At 43.4% G+C, this 24,885-nt stretch overlaps 2 protein-coding genes across 4 annotated transcripts in view; one reads left to right on the top strand and one right to left on the bottom strand.

The window, feature by feature from the left end:
* Positions 1-24,885, top strand: part of map3k15 (mitogen-activated protein kinase kinase kinase 15) — a 258,410-nt gene that overhangs the window by 182,302 nt on the left and 51,223 nt on the right. The window lies entirely within an intron of this gene.
* The window catches only part of LOC125739682 (uncharacterized), an 83,016-nt gene that overhangs the window by 42,581 nt on the left and 15,550 nt on the right, over positions 1-24,885 (bottom strand). The gene's annotated exons all lie outside the window — the stretch shown is intronic.

Raw genomic sequence — 24,885 nt, 5'->3', positions numbered from 1 at the left:
CTTTCTTGATAGCCATTCCTTGGTAGATTTCCTGGAATGTTTTGGGTCATTGTCATTTGCATGGTCCATCCTCACTTCAGCTTCAACTTCTGGACAGATGATCTCACATTGTTCACAGTTGGTATGAGGTTTTTTTGCGCAAAAGCTGTGGACTGTGGACCGAAAAGCTGGACACTCCCACATGCACACAGGAGTGCAGCAGCTTTATTTACACACATGGATACACACTGTCTGCTTTGCTAAATGCTAAGCATTCAACTCTGTGTTTCTGCTGTGATCTTCTTGGTGAAAAGGGCACAGGACTCAAAATGCAACCTCTGCTGAAGGGGAGAGGTCAGAGTTTGGCAGCTCTCACTCTGAACACAATTTTTAAAACATTAAAAATGTTTTAATGTTTTAAAATGTTCATACCCCCAGGATGAGATCTTCGGGCTGATTACTAAGCGTCCTGTGGTGGCTCAGTGGGTTCGGACACTGTGCCTGTCATCGGAAAGTCCCTCAGCACAGTGATGTCACCATGAGGCCCTGAGAAAGGCCCTTAACACTAACTGCAGATGCACTTTGCTTTGTATTAAAGCTTCTGATAAGTAAATTAAGTCAATATCCCTGCGTCTCCCGAATGTGAAACAGGAGCCCAAAGCACATGACAACCACAGACTCACTGATATTTAACTCAGAGGTTGGCAATGAGGTTAAAACGTTGCTGAAATGCCACTAGAATGTTGCTTAGCATCTTTCTGCACGACTTCTGCTGACGTGTGATTCTGCTGATGTGTGACTTTTCTTTGTTCCTCTTTGTACATTTTTACTCACAGCATCACAATGTGTGAAAACCCCATCGGCCCACAAAATAAAATGCAACCCAGGTATGAATCTGAATTTCTTAAACTTTAATATTTAATAAAAACCTCCTTATCATGCATATTTTGCTTATATAGCCAGACACAGGGGTTGACCTCAGCAGTGCATCTGAAAAGCTTCTCCCAGAATGCCGAGCGCTGGGGGAATCTGGGCCTGGAGCCTTAAAAAGGAGCCTGACTTCCTGTGTACTGGTACAAACACAAACACTAAGTAAGACCCTACTGCACCCAGTCAGTCAGGAGGGATTGTTGGGGGGGTGGGGGGTATTTTTATCTTTAGGCTGCTGCTGATTGGCTCTCTAAAAGAATGTGGAAGGAAGTGGCTCTGAAAGATAATTAACAGCCTTCTGTGGTCTTCAAGAGGCAGAATTAACACTCTGATAGAGAGTGAGAGACCTCCACCTCAAACAACGATCTTACAGAGAATCACATGATGGTTCTGATCCGGTTCTGAATGAGGCTCAGAGTCTCTCGATGTTGAAATGAAGGGGGCACCTCCCTTACCCTCCCAGTTCCCTGATAGAAAACAAATCGCCGGGGGAGGGGCGTATCCCGACGATGGTTCAAAGAAGAACAGAGCATTTTATTTTTCAATACAGGATGATCCTGTAATATGCAGCATGGCAGATGGCAGCTCTATAATCATGCAGTCTGTGCACTCTGTCCATTCCTATTACTGTGCTGGAATGCTGCTATGTCCTTATTGGTCAAGGGTACACATCCATCCATCCTTACGTCTATCCATCCATCAATCCATCCATTAATCTATCCATCCATCTATCCATTTTCCTCAGTTTATCTGATTCCGGGTTGCTGGGCAGCTGAACTCTGTTCACCACAGAGATTCACACTAAATACAGAAATAAGCAGCAGGTCACAGAGGAAGTGACTGAATTTATTATTACTGTATTATTATGGCTTGTGTTACTCCAGCTTACCTACAAATTGGACTTAATGACAGACTTAGGGATCAGATCTCTTTTGTATCCTGGGGACTCTGCCTGTAGTTCAGAACTTCGGTGCTCAGAGAGCTTTACTGATGTCCTGCTGACAGAAATCAGCTCCTCTGGGGTTCATGTGAAGATCCTGTGTGTTTTATTACAGCGACTGAGGAGAGAGCAGACATTTTAGTGTAGCTTTGACCCAGAGGCCTGTGGCCCCATCCTCACCATGGAAACAAGACCCACAACCGCACCCTGCAGACGTTGAGAGTGAAGCTGCTGAAACACCACCAGCATGTGACAGACTTTCCATCAGCCGTTATTAACCTCAGTCACAGAGAGACCTGACAGTGCACCAGAGACACAGGCCACAGTTTGTTCCTAAATCAGTAAGCAGATGATTTAAAAGGCCCTGGTTAGTTTCTAAGCAGCTCCAGAGGGCCAGAGGTGGGGTTTCCTTATTTAGAGAAGCCTGTGATTATCTGAGTATCAGAGATTTTACATCAGAGACCGTAGCAGGTGTGGATCTTACCCAAACGTGCAGATGATCCCCACACTATGCTGTCTGTAGAATGAACAGAGCTGTAATCTATTATACAAACGCTCCTCTGCTTACGAACTTTCAACTTACGAACTTTCAGACATATGAATGAAGAGGACTGTAAATCCAAATTGTGTTCATTGGGCTCCCATTTCCTCAACATCAATTTTTTTTCCTGAGCTCCAGTTCCACCTAGTACAACTTCTGGCTGTTACTCCCACCACGCAGCGGCGTAGTTTGTGGACTCCCAGCGTCCAAGTTCAAATGATGTTGAATAATGACTTACAAACATTTCAAGTTAAAAAATGGCTGTTCGGGACGCATCTCATTTGTAAGTAAAGAAGCATCTGTACTCTTTCATCTAATTTAAACAGACCGGAACAAACCTCCCAGTATGCACAGCCCCCTGGACCAGCCTGCTCCCAGAACCTCACAAACACGGGTACAGGAGAGTCCACTGGACCCACAGAGATTGTGTTCAGTGAGCTTAAGTTAGCAGCTCTTGTGTTTTGCTAAACTATCAGTGTTGTGCTGTGTTCACTCACTTCCTCTGTGACCTGCTGGTTATTTCTGTATTTAGTGTGAATCTCTGTGGTGAACAGAGTTTAGCATGATTGGACCAGCAGGTAGCTCAGTGCAAACCGCTCCTGTCCGGATTCTACCAGAGCAGAGGTGTGAATGTTAAACATCGTTTAATTCAGACTTTTGACTAACAGGGTTCAGTATCAGTATTTTCTGTTGTCATCAGTAAGCATCAGGCTGTATTTCCCAAATTCCAATGAAATATTTTTCAGGTTCGTACTCAGTTCTAAGGGACTTGATATTCAATCAGATTCTAATGTGTCAGTGTCAGTAAAGTGGCTGGCTGGGTTAGTTAGCCGAGATAATCTACTAACCAATGGGGTTTTCTTTAACCTGTATGACCGACACTGCAGATGATCATGATGTTATTTTAACGTTATTTAAATGTTACAGCGTCTGACCCTGAGGATGCAGACTGCAGACAGCTGGGCTGAGTTTGTATTTTTATTTCCGTCCTTCATACATGTGAATCCTGACCTCTTTCATCTCGATCTTCTCTAACTGCAGGATGATGTTCAGGCTTCTGCTGATCCTCTGCCTTGGTCACTGTCTCCCTGCTGTCTTAGGGGCAAATTCATGTGGGTAACAGCCTCACACTGACCCTGTGTGTAATTAGCTGTGTATGTCAGTGCTTCTCTGCTTTGTTAATTATACGGTGGTGTGAGTGTCTGATGGGGGTGTCTGCTGTAACATTTTCCTGTCAGAGGGGGGGTCAGGTTTCTCACTGTCTGTGTCTCTGTTGTGCTGTAAGAACTGTTACTTAGTCAGGTGCTTGTTACTCTACCTGCTGTATGATGTAATTTAAGATGAAGTTAAGCTGTGGTATGTGATTAGTGCAAAGTCACATGGTACAGTGAATGGACCAATCAGTGTGGAGAACTGGCACTGTGTATAAAGCAATTAATATAATAACCTGTTAATGACTTTGCTCTGTTTGTTTATCAGCTTTATTTGCTGAAATTGGAGACACTGTCACGCTGCCCTGTGATAAACTGGTGAATACAAACACCAAGGAGGTTCTGTGGCTGTTTGAAAACAAACCTGCCTGCTGGTTTAAAAATGGGAGCTGGTGTGAAACTGGTCATTATGTGAACCGAACTCAGTTTGCATCCATCCGACAGAACAACTTCTCTTTGGCCATTAATACTTTGAAAGAAGAGGATGCCGGGGTGTATAAGTGTCGAATCTATGGTGATGATATACGAATCATTCGCCTTATTGTTGACGGTAAGTGACCCTTCTCATGGTTCCCCTTCCCCTTAAACCCCCTGAGACCCGTCTCTGTGGGGCAGAGCCTCCTACAGCTCCGTCTGCCCCCTGACCCGCATGAACAGAACTGTGACCCAGAAGCTGAGAGCAGTAGGGAGCTCTCTGCAGGCCGCCTTCATTCCCCGGCCCCCAGCTCTCTGCTGCTACCCTGCATCTCACACTCACTGCTGCAGCTCTGAGTTACAGGCTCACACTGACTCTGCTGTTTCTGTCCCTCTCTGTCTGCAGGAGACGGGAAGCCTGAGGATGCAGTGATGCCCCCTGGAGGTCAGTGCAGGTTTATTTAATGTGAACGAGGCAGTTACTCCCCCTGGGGGTCTGTGCAGGTTTTTTTTAACAAGGCTGTTACCCCTCAACCCCTCCAGAGGTCTGTGTAGGTTTATTTACTGTAAATAAGGCTGTTACCCTGTCCTGACCCCCTCTCTTTTAGCCATGTCCTTGATGACAATGCACTCAGTTGTCACTGTGGCTTGTCAGTGCTAACAGCATAGTACGTGTGTTTATTAAGTGATATGAATATGATGGGATGTTACAGGCTCCCTAATAGATGTGTGTGAGCAGCATGCAAACATGTTTAGAGGTCATGGCTGTATGACAGGGTTTGGCACAAACAGGAATAAACCAGAGATGTTCAAGAGTCACAAAATTAGAGTCAGAGTCAAGTCTCAAGCTTCCATTGTGGTTCAAGTTTGATGTTAGTATTTATCAAAATTGTAACCACTTATTTGTTTTATTCTATTTAGTTACTAATGTGACTGAATGGAATCACCACTTTAAACAGTCAAAAACTGATTGTCTCATAGTTCCTTAAGCTTATATACATTTTCAAAGTAATCGTGCTTTCAGATGGCTTTGAAGCAATATAATTTTTATAAGAACCTAAGTACTTTTCTAATGTAGATTTTATAATAGTTTCTCAAAAACATTATGATGAAAACATGCCTTGAGCAGAACAGGCAAACAACAATGAAATATGTACACACACACACACACACACACACACACACACACACACACACACACACACACACACACACACACACACACACACAGACTTGTAGTTATATCTTGTGGACTCTCCATTCATTTCTATGGGGAAAACTCTAATCCCAGCATGACGACCTTAACCGCCCACCCAGCCATAACCTTAACCATAAGGAACCAAACTAAATACAAGACTTTTGGCATTTTTACTTTTCTGATTGCATTCAAAAATCTTTGTGGGGACCGTAAAAATGGTCCTCACAGCATAAAGAACAGGTTTTTATCACATGTTGGGGTGCATTTGGTTACAGGCTCAGTCTGACTCTGCTGCTTCTGTCCCTCTCTGTCTGCAGGAGGCCGGAAGCGCAGGGATACAGGGACGGCTGGCGAAGGTCTGTGCAGGTTTATTTAATGTAAACAAGGCTGCTGCCGCCCCCACCCCCCGACCCGTGGCCTCTGACCCCCCCCAGCTTGGGCTTCCCTCCGTGTTTTAGCCGTGTCCGTGACAACACGGTTGATGTCACTGTGGTGTGTTGATGCTAACAGCGTAGCATGCGTGTTTATTAAGTGATATGAATATGATGGGATGTTACAGGCTCCCTAACGTACGTGTGTGAACAGCATGCAAACGTGTTCTGAGGTCATGGCTGTATGACAGGGTTTGGAACCAAGAGGAATAATCAGGCACCAGAATTCACACAGGATCTGCTGATTTTATCTATTTTTTCCCTCCTGGATCCAGAATGTAGGCCATACAGAGAGATGGAAGATCCTCCAGGTAAGTTTGTGAACGTGCTTCTGCTCCAGTGTGATTCCTGCATTAGTTTAATTTGATTTATTTTACATGATACTGCTTCTTAGTCATCACTGTTATGGCAGTAAGTGGTCATTACAGTTTGGACAAAATTAGCTGATTTGCTTCTTTATACCAGGGTCAGAAACCAAAGACAAACAGGATTCTGATGAAAACCCTCCAGGTGAGTTTATACCCTGTGTGATAAACATGCTTCTGCCCCAGTGTATAAGCTGCTATCTGTATCCAATTTATCTGCTTCCTATCTCTGCATGAATAGTTATTGAGTGAATCTAGTTCTTGCCATGAGACAGACACTAACATGACATTAAACTTGTGACAACATAGGTTCTAACCCAACAGCAGGCAGTGAAGCTGTCAGAGGGTCACGCTGCATGTCATAATATTTTTTCCAGTATTATAACATTATAATTTTTCCATGGTCATGTATGAATAAATGTAAGTGCAGAAAACATCATGTTGAAGCTCACTGCTCCTAGTTAGAGTTTCGGGGTATTACATACATAATTCTCTCAGAAAACCTGTCAGGTTACCATAGCTAGTTTACATTGAAAGTTAAATATGTGAATCAAAGAGTTAAAAAAACCTAAGAAATCCTGTCAGATTAGTGCATGTAAAAATGTTACAGAAATCTTCTCCGAAATCACTTCATATAATATGACATACATAGTTAGACATTTTATACAACGTTTCCATCACCCGTCTCTAAGCCGCTGCTTCCCCAGATGACGAGTAACATCCGCGAGCACATCGTCTTTTTCAAATCTGGCGTTCTATCAGGGACCAATCAGTTAAGTTCATGTGTCAAGTACTGATGGAATACCCGGATATGCTCTCGTTTTTTGGATTTAACAGAGTACACACTGTACTGAACTTTCCGTGTTTGCTGGGGTGTTCTCTCCCCACTGCTCTTCTCCCTCTACACTAATGACTGCACCTCCAATGACCCAGCGGTCAAATTCCTGAAGTTTGCAGATGACACTACACCATCCAGGATGGTGACGAGTCTGCATATCAGTGGAAAGTTGACCGGCGGCTGTTCTGGTGTAGTCAGAACAACCAGAAGCTTAACACGATCAAGACTGTGGAGATGACAGTGGACTTTAGGAGGCACCATCAGGCACTTCTTCCTCTCACCATATTCAGCAGCTCTGTGGCAATGGTGGAGACCTTCAAGTTTCTGGGAACAACCATTTCCCAAGACTTGAAGTGGGAGCCCAATGTCAACTCCGTCCTCAAAAAGGTCCAGCAAAGGATGTACTTCCTGCAGCCACGGGTACGGTCTGCCACAGGAGCTGCTGAGCCAGTTCTATGCTGCTGTCATTGAGTCTGTCCTTTGCTCATCAATCACAGTGTGATTTGGAGCAACCACTAAACAAGACCAAGGGAGACTGTGGCGAACAGTGAGGGCAGCGGAAAAAATCATTGGTGCCCCCCTGCCCTCCATCCAGGACTTGTACTATGCACAGACTAGGAAACGGGCAGATAAAATCACTGCAGATCCTTCACACCCTGGACACCATCTTTTCCTGCTCCTCCCCTCTGGCAGATGCTACAGAACTCTGTATACAAAACCCACCAGACATAGGAGCAGCTTCTGCCCTCAGGCCATTACCCTCTTAAACAGCTAAGCTGTGTCACCTGCCTTCTGTCGATTTTCCCCCCTTAAACTCTGTTTGCACTCAACCTCGCACCTTATAGTTTGTACAGTGGGTTACCCATGTGTGTATATTTCAAATTTTATTTCTTGTATAGTGTAATTTATTGTTTGTACAGTGTCATATATTGTTTGTGTACTAGAGAGTCTCGTAGCTAGAACCAAATTCCTTGTGTGCCCCAGCACATTTGGCGAATAATGCTGATTCTGATTATGTCAGAATTACTTATATACCAAAGATTAAGATTACACTGGTGCCAATACGGAATCCTTACAGTACACATGAGAACTAAGTCATATATCCATCCATCCATTTTCCAAACCGCTTATAACTTGGGTAATAAATAATTACTGCACCTGGGTTACATGTGTGTGGAGTTTGCATGTTCTCCCCATGTCATCGTGGGGTTTCCTCCGGGTACTCCGGTTTCCCCCCACAGTCCAAAAACATGCTGAAGCTAATTGGAGTTACTAAATTGCCCAAAGGTGTGCATATGTGAGTGAATGGTGTGTGAGTGTGCCCTGCGATGGGCTGGCCCCCCATCCTGGGTTGTTCCCTGCCTCGTGCCCATTGCATCCGGGATAGGCTCCGGACCCCCCGCGACCCAGTAGGATAAGCGGTTTGGAAAATGGATGGATGGATCCACATGCTTGATCACAGGAATATTACTGTCACATAATTACATGTAAAAGGTCATTTTCATGGACCCTGCATTGTGCTGCACAGACTGGCTCATGTCCCCAAACCCTCAGCCTTTCTCTGGACCTTTACTGGATCCATCTATTATCTTCCACTCATCTGGGTCTGAGTCGCGGGGACAGCAGTCTAAGCAGGGATGCCCAGACCTCCCTCTCCCCAGCCACCTCCTCTAGCTCCTCTACAGGGATACTAAGAGATATAATCTCTCCAGCATGTCCTGGGTCTGTCCCAGGGCTTCCTCCCAGTTGGACATGCCTGAAAGGCCTCCCCAGAGAGCCATCAATGAGACATCCTAGACAGACACCCAAACCCCCTCATCTGGCTCCTTTCAATGTGGAGGAGCAGCAGCTTTACTTTGAGCCCCTCCTGACTGTCTGAGCTCCTCACCCTGTCTCTAAGGCTGAGCCCAGACACCCTGTGAAAGAAACTCATTTCTGCCGCTTGTATCTGTGATGTCATTCTTTCAATCACCATCCAAAGCTTGTGCCCACTTGTGTGGGTAGGAATGTAGATTGACTGGTACATCAATAGCTTTGCCTTCCAGCTCAGCTCTCTGTTCACCATGACAAAACGGTACAATCTCCACATAACTACTGACACTGCACTGATTTACCTTTCAGTTTGCTCCCTTCATCCCTCACTCATGAACAAGACCCCAAGATACTTAAACTCCTCTGTTTGATGCAGTAACTAAGATGCTGGGGGAAATCCATCCATTTCCGGTTGAGCACTGTGGCCGACAGAATAAGGCACTTTCCCACCGAAGGTCTGGAAGTAATTAATTTCTTGGTCCTGAGCGATGAACTGGGAACTTTTGTAGCTCCTGGACACTTTTGTGTGTCGCTTTTCCCACCACGCAACAGGAACTGTGAACTTTTTGTTAAATAAGCATGGAAGATGCAAAAAGCTCATGGGTTAAGCATCAAATCTAATTTAACACAAAACTACACCACCACCCGAAAACAATGCAGGATGAACAAATCATTTTGTTAGTTATTTGTTAGTTATGGGGGGGTGAATCCGAAAATACTGAAAAATTAAGTCCCGAAAGCTATTGGTTCAGAATGGGACACAGTATATAGATTATCTATACAGTCTGTGACATGTTTAAAATCATTAAATCTGCCCAGCATATTGATCTTACGTTTTCAATGGAATACATATGTTGTAACGTTATCCTGCTAATAAGTCTAACGAGTTTCACACCTGGCACCGATATTAGACAAAAATGAATTCAATACGAACTGAATTATCTGTGTGCCAGCCAAGACAGCCCAACAACATCCAGACTCTTCAATAACTCAGGGTGAACCTCATCCACCCTCAGAGCCTTAAAGCTGAAGAGTTTGACTACCTCAGTGACCTCATCCCTTGTGATGAGCAAGTCCTCCAACTCTACTTCCTCCAAGAAAGGCATGTTAGTGGGATTCAGAAGGTCCTCAAACTGCTCTTTCCACCATGCATCTGTATCTCCATGTAGCGCCCCTTTGCTCTCCTGGTGTTAAATAGGGGTAGCTACCCCAGGTCCCTTGGTAAGGGGTGTAATCTCTTACTAATAAATAATTTACCTTACTTATCAAATTTAGAAGCTTTGTTGACCAGGGGACTATATGTATCAATGCCCCTATGAAAACTAATATTAAACCCAGGGTATAAACCTCCAAAAGATATATAGTTACCTGTTTTACTTACAACTATGCTTGCTAACTAATCATTGTAAATGTATCTTCCCCAGAAATATTGGTACCCTTAAAATACCTACTACCAGTATGCAAAGTATAATCAATAATGCACTCATTCAGGGAAATACACACACAGCAATATAAAACAACAATATCAGTATTTACTTGAATGAAACTTAATCACATACCTTAACAATTTAACACACTTTTCCAGTTGTAAATCATTCCCATATAACTAGGGGCACACAAACCCTTAAATCAAACTCAAACTACTGGTTCTCCTACACATAAACCAATATTCCGTAATTCTTAAACTTATTCGTTCAAATAACATAAAGCAGGCGTAAATTTAGAATCATAAACCCCAAATGTTCACCGTTGCAGGCCTGTCCGCCGCTCGTGTGCGCTGTAGACTCGCGAAATGGCGGCTTCCACTATATGGAAAATAACCAGGTACCTGAATCTTCGGGATATCACTGAATCAAAGAAATGGAAATCCTTTACTATGGTGAGGAGACTCCATCGGCATCCGTCCGTTCCGTCGGTCCCGTCCGTCGCGAGGGTAGATGAGTCCAGTGCAACAGTTCGGCGAATCCGGTGTCCTCTGGGTCGCTGGCACGGCACTCGCGATGTTAGCTGTCCGCTAACTTTGCAGCTCCGTCCACCATAGGCACTTTTAGCCACCGTGCGCTGACTCTCTTAACTTTTAGGTCTCTCCGTGTACTTCACCATTAACTCTCCTCCTTCCCGCCTCTGTCTCCTCTCTTCCCGCCTCTCTCTCCTCTCTTGTCCCTCCTCCTTACATCGTACTTCCTTCTCATTGGTTCACTGGTTAGGTAATGCACATTACACATTCCAATTATATTCTTACAATACCAAACAATACTATAACATTAAGCACAGAACAATACATTAACACATTTTTTTCTTTTTTTATGTGCAGAATTGGTTAACCTTGCAATACTAGCATTATAAATCTAACCCGTTAAAACCTCCGTTATTAAATGACATGAACTTATATTAACTATAATTATTTCTTCCACGGGTTACATCCAGTTGAGGTCAGTAGTGCCCTGTAAACAGCATGGATAAAGCTCTCACAGCAAATATGCCAGTATTAAATTAACACGGCATGGTGTTTATATGTTTCTCACGCATCAACGTTACATTTAACACTTTACAGAGTGCAGTGAGTGTCTTTGTATGGTGTTAAACTTTATTAGCTCTTGTAGTTTTTAGTTAACACCACAGAGTGTTATATCATTGTGACTCCACCTCTTCCCAGATTGCAAGTCCATATGGGTGCAATTTGGTTGAGACTGAGCAAACCGTTCCTCCCAGTCACACCTTTCCAGGTTTCACTATTATCCACATGAGCGTTAAAGTCGCTCAGCAGACCAATAGATTCCCAACTCTAATGTACTTGTGCTGAAATATATTAGTAAATACACACCTACCTGGCGCCTTTCACTATGGGCAACTCCAGAGTGGAATAGAACCCAGCACCTCTCCAGGAGTTTGGTTACAGAGCCCATGCTGTGCATTGAGGTGAACCTGACTGTATCTAGGCAGTATCTCTCTACCTCCTGCACCAGCTCAGGCTCCGTTCCCACGAGAGGTTAGGTACCATGTTCCTAAAGTCTGTTTGTAGCCAATGATCGGTCTTCCAAGACCCCTGACTTTGACTGCCGCCCGATGCACATACCACCTGACCCCCAGTTCCCCCCTGCAGGTACTGGGCCCGCAGGAGGGTGCATCCATGTGACTCTTTCGGGCCGCATGGTCCGACCACCAGACTCACCTGTCCTCAGCTCCATCAAACACCTTTGGAATGAACTAGAACCGAGATTGTGATTCAGGCCTTCAAATCCGGCATCAGTGCCTGACCTCATAAATGCTCTTCTGGATGTATGTGCAAAAATTCCCGCAGACACAGACACTCCAGTATCTTGTGTAAAGCCTTCCCAGGAGTGGCAGCTGTTATAGCTGCAAAGGGGGGACCAACTCCATATTGATACCTGTAGATTTACAATGGGATGTCATAAAACTTGCTGCATGTCCATATTGTGTATGGGATTATTATATCAAATACATCAAATATTTTTGGAAAACTGTATCCACAGTAACCAAATCAGCAGATATGGGGTTTTCACTGTATTTCACATTACAATTTATCAGCGCATGTATTATATGATTCCTTAGACCAAAGTTAGATAACTCATCAGAAGCAGACTTCAGTTGAAGATGTGACTTCTGGCTGGGAGATGACTTTGACTGAGTGACTCATTCATTTACAAAACAAAAGGTACTAATGGTGTTGAAGTGGGGCAGACTGCTAGTTTGAAAGGAGAGTCTCATTTTTACAGGAATTCTATGGTGCTTTTCTACTGCCACCAAGTCCACTACCCATGGTCTGACCATCAAGCTCGCCTGAAGCTCCGCCCCCTATCTCAGGCCTGACTCTAGGGCAGGGCCCCAGATAGAGGTCACTTGGTTTTTAATTCCTTTCCATCATGGGGTTTTCTGAATCACACTTAGCCTGGCTGCTCATCTAGGAGCAGTTTGCCTTGGGAGACTCTACCAGGTGCAATATCCCCGACAGCACAGCTCCTAGGATCACAGAGGCACACAAACCCTCCACCAACTGGTGATTCTGAGGAGGTGGTTTGATAACCTGCTCTCATCATATGCATTTTCCAAGGTCTCTAACTCCACAGAGTGACACGTTTTATACCCCATCAATATGTACTAACCCAGCTGATATTAACTTCCAAAGACAGGAGACAGAATTACTCTCTACCTGCTTAAGGATTTCAGCTGGTTCCTTGCCTTGGTGTACTGCTTATTCTTAGTGTGTTCAATACATTTCTTTCTGTGTTATTCCACTTTATTAGAGATCATTCAATTTATGGACTTTAATACAACAACCTGCCAGCAACCTGTTTTGCGACACAATGAAATTACTTCACAAAATGGGGGATTGTTTTGAAAAAAATTACAGAATCCAACAAGACAGGCAGGCAGGCAACAGACAAATCTGTCAAGACAAAAGGGCAACTCTGAGAGCAAGTAAGTCCAAAGCAACCCATTCAATAAGGGTAATCCAGCGAGATCCAAAAGGAAAGTCCATGAGAAATCAAAACAGTAATAATCCACATAATTAAGAAACAATAGGAAGAATGTCAGTTGCAGTTTTTTCAGTGATGATTGTGAAATAGAAAGTGCTGTTTGGTAGTGATGGCTTCATGAACCAATTGCGATTTTTTTTGAGCCCACATGACGCTTTTGGTTTCATTTTCGTCAGGCTTTGAGGAATTTCCTGAACAGAGACCTCCATCTAGTGGGGTCAGGAAATAGAGCAAATTGTTCCAGAAGTATCATTTTGGCCATCACTACTGTTTGGTAAGTGTTTGTCACATTCCGACGATAAAGGAAAGGCTATAACTACTATTAACCATCTGGTTTGCTTAACTTTAACTTAAGCCTTTAAACTTGAAAGAAATTACTTTTATCAATATTGACTGAATTTTTTTTTGTGATATAACATTTTAGGCTATATCGCCCAGCTCTAAAAGGAATTATTAAATATTAGTCAACTGGACCAATTTTTTTCATTTGTTATGTACTTGAAACTAATAAGTCTGGTAACTTAATTACTTTGAGGTAATCAGTTTCCTCAGTTTTTTTTGTTTGCGTACACAACTTGGGGTTTACGACACAGAAGTCGTTCTGGGATCCGAGTCTCCCGCTGCCTGCCCCGTGTCAGGGCGGATGGTGGAGAACCATCAGAGGACTAAGACGGTTCAGCAGTGTCTGGAGTCAGAATGGTTCTCCTCCTCAGTTGTTGCCCACATCAGTGATGCATACAGACTGTGTTCATTTCTAGGCCTTCACACATTTCCCCCACAATCCCCCATTTTAACACAGCTAAATGCATTCACTCCTAAAACACATCTACCCCTGAAAGGGAGGGATCCGTTCTTCTTCACCATTACTACTGCTGAGCACTTGAACATATTGAGCAGATATTAACCTAAAAAGCACATTAGGAATTGTGGGATAAAACACGTTATACAGCAGCCTTTACAGGCAGTATGGACTGCACTAGACCAACCAGCCCACAGCTCCCATCCCAGTTTGCTAGAAGGGAATCTAACAGCTGGGTCCCACATTGCCAGTAAATGTCCATCAATACTGTGGTGCCTGAGATGAGATCATGTTTTTTAACATTTTCATCACAGTTACCAGAAAATCCCAAATCAGGTCCCCCGTGGCCCTCCTGAGGGTAACATACCAGCAGTTTCTTCACTGGCTTAGCTCTGGTTCCAATGGGGTTAAACAAAAGGGCAGATAGGTCTGCAAAGGAGGGCAGCCATTCTCACTCCTGTCAGACCTCAGGACCAAACTCCCCGCCAGTCTGCTGTCGCACGGCTGCTGTTCTCTGCACTTCCCTTCCCTCATCATGTCTGGCTGCTTCCTTCAGCTCTTTGCTCTGAGCTGTATGCTGTACAGCTTCCCTTTTGCCCAATAATTAAACAGCAGTCTAGGGAACACCCCTCCATTCCCTTATTCCATAAGGTTTTTTATCCCTTGACCATATAACTGTCACACACATCGCGCCACCGGTCCCACTGGTTTCCAATATGAAAAAAACCACAAGGTTCATATACGGCTAGGAAGAATTTTTCTTATTTCAATCAAACATGACAACATGATTCTTACATAAACTTCAGCTGGTACAAAGTGCAGCAGCCAAAAACACTAAAAAAAATGATTATATTACCCCTGTTCTATGATCCCTTCATTGGCTTCCAGTTAAGTTGCAGATTGACTACAAAATAATGCTTTTAACTTATAAAACACTAAATGGCCTTGCACCAGAATACCTTAGTAATCTGCTGACCTCATATAACCCTCCTCGATTTCTTCGATCTCAAGGAGCAGGATATCTGTTAGTACCCAGGGTAGAAAGAGCTACGGCAGGCTGCAGAGCTTTCTCTTATAGAACTCCTCAGCTGTGGAATGGTCTCCCACCGGATGTGCGGGTTTCAGGCTCACTCTCAATATTCAAGATTAGGCTAAAAACACACTTTTTTAGTCTAGTTCATAGGGACTCTAGTTCTAGCTCTAGCTAACTGCTGACTCCCAGTTAGACCTATAGTGTGAGGTGTAGAGCTGGGTGAAGATCGGTGCCATTGGCTTTGGATGAGCTGGACTGTCAGTTCTGTCACTCTAGCTTCACACTCCCTTGTGGAATTGGAGTGCTGACATTCAGGGACTCCCCATACCTGCATTCCCACCTCCCTCTCCCTCCAATTTATGCTGCTATAGTTTTATCTGCCGAAGCTTACATATTGCACTCACCTAACTGACTGCACTGTCTCTAGTCTCCCCTACTTTGGCTTATTGCACATTATATTTCCCCTCCTGATGCCAGAGACCCCAAATCATCAAGATATCCTGTCTACCCTGCTGCCTGTGTAACAGCTAGTTACTTTACTTTTGTTTATAATTATACAAGATTCTGTTTTCTTTTTTCTGTTTAACCTGATGGGCACAATATCCCTTAAACTTTCCCATGATGCTCTTGTCCTGCATCGCCCCTCCCTCTGTCTTTTCTCCTTTATTAGGGTCCCGAACTCATTTCCTCTTCCCTTTGGTGTACTGCGCACGTGGGAAGAGGTGAGGATCTGGTGGCAGGGTCCCTTGGGTTAATAAATCAGTTATTGGGTATAATCGTTTGATTTATAATGCATTATATGTAGGGGTTAAAAACATGTCTGTATATATGATAAGCATATGCCCTATTTTACTTTGTGCTCCTTTACCTGTGACGTTATTCAGCCCTTCTGCCTGCGATGTCTTCCCTGTATGCCCTGCTGCCGTACTATTGTTTATCCTGCCATCTGAAGCAGCTCCAGCACTTGCCTGTCATCACCTCCCTGCCCCCTGCTTTGTGACTCAAATGTAAAGATTAGGACAGTGTGATTTGGGACTTTGCCATCTTGATCAATTGACTTTCCCTGCTAGGATTATGGGCTCCCCCTCTGAGCCTGGTTAGGGTTAGATCCCTTATTACTATGGGAAATACCAAAGAGACGTCTAAGGACACCAGAGAAAAGATTGTTGACCTTCACAAAGGTGGAATCGGGTATATGACCATCAGCAAGCAGCCTGGTGAGAAAGTGACAACTGTTGGTGGAATTATTGGCAAATGGAAGAAAGAGAAAATAACTGTCAGTCTCCCTCGGTCTGGGGCCCCAAGGAAGATTTTATCTCATGCAGCATCACTTATGTTAAGAATGGTGAGGGCTAACCCCAGATATACATGGGTGGAGCTCATTAATGATCCCAAAGCAGCAGGGACCACAGTCTCCAAGAACACCATCGGTAACACATCCTGCCGTTACAGTTTGAAATCCTGCAGTGCTCACAAAGTACCCCTGCTGAAGAGGGCCCATGTTCAGGCCTGTCTGAAGTACGCCAGTGGACACCTGAATAATTCCAATGAGGCTTGAAAGAATGTCATGTGGTCAGATGAGACCAAAATCGAGCTGTTTGGCATCAGCCCTACTCGCCGTGTTTGGAAGAAAAGGAATGCTGACTATAACCCCGGGAACACCATCCCTACTGTCAAAAACAGAGGTGGAAGCATTATGCTTTGGGGGTGTTTTTCGGACGGCTGGGTACAGGACGGCTGCACTGCATCAAAGGAAAGATGGACGGGGCCATGGACCGTAAAATCTTGGATAAGAACCTCCTTCCTTCAGCCACCCCTTCAGCGGGTGGGTCTTCAAGTAAGACAACCACCCTAGGCATACGACTAAGGCAACAAAGGAGTGATTCAAGAAGAAGCACATTATGGTCATGGGGGGCCCTAGCCCGTCTCCAGACTATAATCCCATAGAAAACCGATGGAGGGAACTCAAGCTTCATCTATCCAAGTGACAGCCTAAAAACCTTAAAGATTTGAAGGAGGTCTGCAAAGAGGAGTGGATGAAAATTCCTGATGATCTGCACACAATCCTGGTGACCAACTACAAAGAACGTCAGACAGCTGTGCTTGCAAACAATGGTTATTCCACCAAGTACTAAAGCATGTGTTCTAAGGGATCAAATACTTATTTCCCTAGATAAATGACAAATTGGTTTCTAACTGTTACATAATTGCTTGTTTTATTAATAATCTATCTTTTTTTTTTGGCTGTTTAAATAAACATACCAGGGTCATTACAGACTTCTCATTTCTTTATTCATGGGTCAACTTAAGAATTCAGCAGGGGGGTCAAATCATTTCCCTCACTGTAACCTCATACCAGCTGTGAAGCATGAGAGTGGAAATATCATGGTTTAGCGTTGCTTTGCTGAAGCAGAACCTGGCCAGCTCACCATCATAGAATCCACTATGAATTCTTCAACATATCAGAGGGTGCTTGAGGACAATGTGAGATCATCTGTCCAGAAGTTTAAGCTGAAGTGGGGGTGGACCATGCAACATGATAATGACCCGAAACATTTCAGTAAATCTACCAAAGAACGCCTTACAAGAAAGAAATGGAGAGTTCTGGAATGGTCAAGTCATAGCCTGGATCTGAATCTTAATGAGATGCTGTGGGGTGATTTGAATAGGAAGTGCATGCAAGACACCCTTCAAACATCACACAGCTTAAGGAATTCTGCACTGGAGAGCAGGGAAAACTTTCTGCCAGTAGATGTCAGTGATTGAAAGATGGTTATAGGAAACATCTCATTGAGGTTATTTCAGCTAAAGGGAGAAATACTAGCAATTAAGGCACAGGGTGTCCTAACTTTTCCCTCAGTAGGAACTGGCATCTTGGTTCATTTTTTTTGTTAAATAAGTAAATTTTTATCTTGTTTTTGCATACAGTATGTGATGCAATTACATCACCTTCATATACAGATATAATTTGAAAGAAGATTTAATATTGATATGTTGATATTTCTTAATAAATAATTAAATATTTAATACGGAGACCTAATTTTTTCACGTGACTGTAGGTGAGATGTGATTATTTATTGGGTCTTTCAGCATCTCAGTTTTGGCCATAGGATGAAGGACTCTGCTGCAGACAGCCCTTATCAGTCTGATCAGAAAGTCCAGGAGCTTAAGTGGGTCTTTTTGACCACACTCTGCACCTCACCAAGGATTGATGTCAGGTAAGTAAGGTACAGGAGGTTCTGTGGGTCACCGTACATTGAATGTAAAACATCTGCCATGTAACAGTGCTTGCTTGTCATGGTCAGGCTCAAATGTAATTTCAGCACTGATTGAATATTCTTGATACTGCAGCTGAAAGCCAGTATGTGGCACAGACTGCTGTTATTACTAATGTCCTCTCCCCACAGTTTATGGTCTCCTATAGTGCCCTGTACACTTCCTTTCTTTTAGGTGAAATGGAGAACCAATTGTATTTTTCCCTGACCAGAAACTCAACAGTACAAGGCAGGGTGGTTTTTGAGGCAGAGCTGACTGCTATTCTTAAGGAGTGACAAACACAACGGATAAGAACAAGGTGTTTTATTTCTTTAAGAATTTTGTGAACATCATTGTATGCCGTGCCAATGGCAAGCAGGTTCCCCTTCTTCAGGCCACACTGATCAAGGAAGGAGAGAACTGCCTCATGATGGACTTCACATCTCCTCCCTCCAGCTCAAGAAGACCAAGGAAAGTATCCACCATACATCCCTTTCCCTCATTAAAGGAACGAGCCACAGCACCCAGATACTTGGAGACACTGACATCCTTACTTTCATCAAGCAGGAGGCTGTAATTGTTACCATCAATATCAGTTACCAACCCTTGAGTAAAGCATGGAGCCAAAGCACAATTATACACCATTTTCCCGCAAGGTGGCGTTGCGCACAAACGCAGCAGCTCAGAGCTCTTCCTCTCTGTGTTTTCTTTGTTTGTTTTTGTTCATCTTTTAAATTTAAATCAGTGCTAACCACTGCACCACCAAGCCGCCCCTATTTTTGTACATACGACAATTATTTTATTGCTTTTAATATTTCATTATTTTTGCACACCAAGGGACTGCACTGTGACGATCGCTCGGCGGGCAGGAAGGCAGCGAAGCGGTGGAGTCAGGAATGGGGGTTTTATTCAGGAAGACAGGGCAGGGTACAGCACGATGGACAACATCAATGACAGATCTGGGAAAACTGATTTGAACGCGGTCTGAAATATACAAGACAAGCCAAAAATAACAGGAAACAGATTACGTGGGGAATTACGATCGGGGAAGTAGACGTGGATGATTAGGGGGCGTGGCTCACACCAGGACTGGACACGCAGGTTATGACATGGTTGTAGGTTGTGAATAGGTTGTGTCATTGTTTTAATGTATTTATATTACAAATGTGTGTTTTACTTGTTTATGTTTGTATAAAAAGTTTGATTTCTCAGTGTGTGTAATTTTTTTACATGAATGTTAAATGAGTGTTACTATGATAAAGCTGGCGTTAGCACTTAGACAGAGAATGAGAGAAAATAAGAGAGGAAAACCCTAACCCTTAATAAAATAGTTCTTAAAACGAGGAAGGAGGAATAAGTATAAAAAGGATGAAAAACAAAAGATTGAAAAGAATTTTAAAAATACCCAAACCCTTAAAACTAGGCAAGAAATTGTAAAAGTACAACAAAAAGAAATTGTTTTTTGTTTTTAAAGAAAGAAATGAAACCCACCCGGAGATGTTTATATAATGTTGCCTTTAAAAAGGCTGTTTGTTCGATGGTTCAGAGGAAGAAAAGAACTTTTGAAAGGTGAGTCAACGCTCGAAAAACAAAAGCAAGGATCTGTCTGTCTAGTTTCCAGAGAGATCAGTGTTAATATACCAGAGGAAATGTCACTTGATTTGTGATTGGGTGAGAACAACCAAGAAAGGTTTCTGATTAGTCAGTTGATTTGACATTGGCGTACTACAGCCACATGTGCAGATCATTCATTTTCGTGTCTGTCAGAATGATCAGCTCAGCAGCTGAACTGCCCCAGGGATCACGCCCTCTGGAAGGAGAGGAGATGGGCATAGTAGCAGGGAGCTCAGCTCACTTCCATATTGATGACAACATTGTACACAGAGTAGAATCCCCTTTTCTAAGGTGAATGGGAGACCTGGAGGTTCATGGTCATTTGAGATTAAACGTGAAAGGAGGGATTGGTGGTATCGTCCTGCCACTCTCACCGATCACTTAAGCTGTGGACAGTAGGTTGGCTTGATGTCGAAACCCCTGGAAACCCTCATATCTGTGCTTCCTTCCAGGTCTCTCTTTTAGCCAGGCTGTCATAGTTACTTTAGTCCTGCCGGAGGTTAGGTTAGGTGTAGGGCAATAACTCTTCTCCATCTTCTCTTTTCCGAGCTGATCCCGAGCCGACTCTACACCGTGTGAACCCTCACCTGGACTCCTGGAGGTAACTACATGAAACCAACTGGGACTTCAGAACTATATGAACTCAAATTAATGTCAATATAAATACAGTTTCATGCTCCCCGGTCGCCCAGAGGAGGATGGGGTCCCCTTCCGAGTCTTGGTTCCTCTCAAGGTTTCTTCCTGCTCGAGGGAGTTTTTCTTGCCACTGTCGCTACTGCTTCCTTGGTGGGGTTCGGGCCGGTTAAATGTAAAGTGCTTTGTGACAATGACTGTTGTTAAAAGCGCTATATAAATAAAATTGAATTCAAAGTAGCTAAGGTTTGTTAAAAATGTCGCTAGATTTGTCGCTAGGCACTTTTTGAAAAAGAAAAAGAAAAACTTGGTCTCTTACTGTGGCGCCCAAAGCACAGAACACCCACACTGCTCTCTGACTACGCCACCTCCTGGTCAGGGCAGGAGAAACCCCTAATGTTCCTTCTGTAATGTGGCTAAGTTTGAACCCTCCCCGCAAAGGGATAATAACAAAGAGGCATATGAAAATAAAACCCAATCCACTTTATTACAAATATCTAAAATCAATTAGACAAATACAAAATGCTGCTAGGGGTTCGGCTGACTATCCTCCAGATAGTAAGGTCAGATCGGCACACGCAGCTCTCAGCTCAGGAGGCCCCTGGTGACAAAGAAAACAGCAAAACCCAACATCACACAGCATGCAACACGACATGCACTACACACAACAGTACAGTGTCCCCTCAGTGTGGCACCCCAGCACTACAAATATAACGGGAGGGTACCAACTGGTACCCACCACCCGAGATACAATACGAAAGTTACGATCGTACAACTTTGCCCATAGCAGCAACCAGGGCAACTAATAAAAGAAAACAAACCAAAATCCCTATCAAATAACCATAAAACAGCGGCTGAACTGGTCCTTTGCAGGAATGCTTAATGCTCACAGCACAGTAACACTAAGAGGAAGCGTTCCAATGCTACAGGTAGAAAGAAACAGAATCAACATTAAAGAAACAAACATAGACCCTTTTAAATTCCACAATATAACCCAAGTTACCAGAGCCTCAATGTCTGTAACCCAACAGCTCGTAGAGCAGTGATTCTCAAACTCGGACCCACTGCCCTGCTTGTTTTACAGCTATCCCTGCCCTATCCCCCCCACTTCAAAACATAATTATTTTGCACAAAGAAGTTTTCCTGTTCAATTTCTGTTGCTTAAGCACCCACTGAATTTAATTTTACAATTTTAATCAGCCGATACCCTGAGGTGGGACCACATTGTTCATGAATGTCATACATTAGCCAGCAAAGCTTTAGAACTCAACAATATCAAGGCTTAATTCTTTCAGCCCACAGACAGGATCTCCTTATTCATAAAGTCAGGGTACAGAGATTAATTTGTCTTGTATCCTGCAGCTGTAGTATGTAGCTAATGAGTAAGGGCATATTGGCACATGCTGAAATGTCCACCTGGTGGTGAGACAGCAGCACTGCAGGGCAGCTTGTGGTGAAAACCACATAGCCTGTATATATAATGCAGAATTAAGGAAATTACGCTGATGTACAGACATAATGCTCATGCAGATGTTTTTATTGTGCGTTTCTTTTGTAGATTATAACGTATTTATGTTCTCCATCTTTGGAATGGACTCTGTGTATACCGAAGATGAGGACTCGAGTTTGTGATTTTGGTCGCACTCGAGTCGCCCTTAAATTGACTTCCATCTCGACTCGGACTCGATTCCGACTTGTTGATCAGCACGACTGCACGCATTAATTTAACTATTTAACAAGGAGTTTGCATCCAGCACCATTGGTCTACAGGGGAGCGGCTGGTTCCATGGAGAAGCTGCACAGCAAAGGGCATCACAGCTTTCTGTGTAAATTGTCCACCATCCAAGGCCACTAGGCCAGGACTGGGAATCAAAATGGTCTTATAAGTTGGATTTAATTAAAATGTAAAGGTTAATAGCAAACCAACATACATATTACATTTAAGTAGACTGGGTAGATTTAAGTAGATTAATTAGACATGGGTGCTGTTGAGTTAATTAAAAAAAATGAATTACACCGTACTACAATTAGTTTAGTTTGCATAACATAAAATTGAACTACGAACTTAAAATTTATATTTATTCTTAGATAAATTGTGTGTAACCACTTGTCTTAATAAAATTAATTACATCCCACACATTTTTTAGTGTACGTATGTTGATGAATATATAGAAAAAATAAATGTTAATTACAAATCAATTTATTAATTGTTTATGTAATGTAAGATTCTACACATTAAATATTTTGGTTTAATTTGATTAATTCAGGCGTTATTTAATACATAGAACAAAGTAAATATGCAAGGCCAGAAGGTAATTATTAAATTTCCTTATACCTGTATTTAACGTGTGATTGTTAAGGCTTACAATTAAGTGACTTGTACTCAATAGTGCTGCAGTTAAACTTACTTAGAAAATGCTTGTGCAATAACTTAATGGGATCTTTTTAAATAATTTCTACACTGCACTTCTTTCAGTGCCCCCTTAAAATAACAGTGAAACAGTGACCCATGGACTTCAGAGCCAGTTTTGGTAGAGAGTCTCAGCAGTGTCTCAGCAGATTGAGCCTCGATATCTGTGATCAGTAGGTCACTGGTTCATGCCCAGTCAGTCACATGTCTATGGGCGCTTGAGCAAAGCCCTTAACTCCCAGCTGGGCAGGAAACAGCATCAGGCTCATGCTGGCAAAGACAGTTACCTCATGCTGGAGCCACTTCACATCAGAGGCTGAATAGGGCCCTTTGTCTTAATTAGCATTGGCTATATTATTTGTTAAACTGGGGTTGGCTTTACTCATAAAAACTATTACCTAAAACAGTGAGTGCAAAAATAATTAAGTTTTTTCACATTTTTTGTATGTTTTTTCATCTGACAGTAATGATTTTTAACAGACATTTTAACAGACTGGTTCTTGTGCTGCTTTGCCGCTCGGCCGATTCCAAGCTGCTCGAATCAGTGGAGTCTATTTTAGTTTGTCTGATCTTGCACTCCGATGCGAGATCTTCATGGTTTGTCCTGAGTTGAAGCCTTTTTTCCTGTCTGTCTACCTGGCTTTCTTGACCCCGCTTCCATCCCCAGTTTCTGAGACCTGCCCCCCCGAACTCCGATATAACTTGCCTGCCCACCAACCACCGAGTACCTGTCTGAGCCCACTGATCACTGGCGCACATTGCCTGACAAACCTGTCTTTCAACTACGAGTTTTGTCTTTCAGTTTGGACTTTGTGGCGAGATCTCGGTGTCTATCTCATTGCAACTCTCGAGAGTAGCCCCGTCCCCAGTAAAGCTCACCTCAATGCACAGCATGAGCTCTGCTACCAAACTCCTGGAGAGGGGCTGGGCTCTATTCCACTCAGGAGTTGCCCGTAGTGAGAGGCACCAGGCAGGTGTGCATTTACTGTACTAATACTCCATTTCAGAATCAGTACATTGGAGTTGGGACTCTATTGGTCTGCTGAGGGACAGTGAATCCTGGAAAGGTTGCCCAGTGAATCTGAATCCAATTGCACCAGTATGGGCTTGCAATCTGAAAAGAGGTGGAGTCAGAGTAATTTAACACTCTATGGTATCAACTGAAGACTATAAGAGTTAAGAAAGTTTAACGCTATACAAGGACACTCACCTATGATCTTTTAGCATCTTCCATGCTTATTTGTAGTGTGTGGCTCAGTGGGTTAAGCCTGTGTGCCTGTAATCAGAAGATTGCTAGTTCAAACCCTCAGCATGTCTGTGGGTCTTTGAGCAAGGCCCTTAACTCTCTGTTCCCTGGGTGTTGCTATGGGTGGCTGCCCTTCACAGACAACTTACTCTACAAAGAGCAAGTTGAGGGAGGCATAAAGACAATTTATACAAGGGGATCAATAAAGTATCTATTAATACTTAACAAAAAGGTCACAGTTACTGTTACGCGGTGGGAATGCAATACACAAAAGTGGCAAGGAGCTACAGGAACCCTGGATCTTGGACCCAGAGATGAATTAGTTCCTGAACTTAGGTGGGAAAGTGCCTTATGTTGGCGACCACAGGGTTCAACCGGAAAGGGGTGGAGTTCCCCCTGCATCTTGGTTACTGCATCAAACAGAGGAGTTTAAGTATCTTGGGGTCTTGTTCATGAGTGAGGGAAGAAGGGAGCAAACTGAAAGGCAAATCAGTGCAGTGTCAGTAGTTATGTGGAGATTGTACTGTTTTGTCATGGTGAACGGAGAGCTGAGCCGGAAGGCAAAGCTATCGATGTACCAGTCAATCTACGTTCCTACATACAACAGTGGGCACAAGCTTTGGTTAGTGACCAATAGAATGACATCACAGATACAAGCAACAGAAATGAGTTTCCTTTGCAGGGTGTCTGGGTTTAGCCTTAGAGACAGGATGAGGAGCTCAGACAGTCAGGAGGAG

Source organism: Brienomyrus brachyistius, chromosome 4 (assembly GCF_023856365.1).
Source record: "Brienomyrus brachyistius isolate T26 chromosome 4, BBRACH_0.4, whole genome shotgun sequence".
NCBI lineage: Eukaryota > Metazoa > Chordata > Actinopteri > Osteoglossiformes > Mormyridae > Brienomyrus > Brienomyrus brachyistius.
The sequence above is the reverse complement of the archived record's forward strand: the minus strand, read 5'-3'. Positions and strand labels throughout refer to the sequence as shown.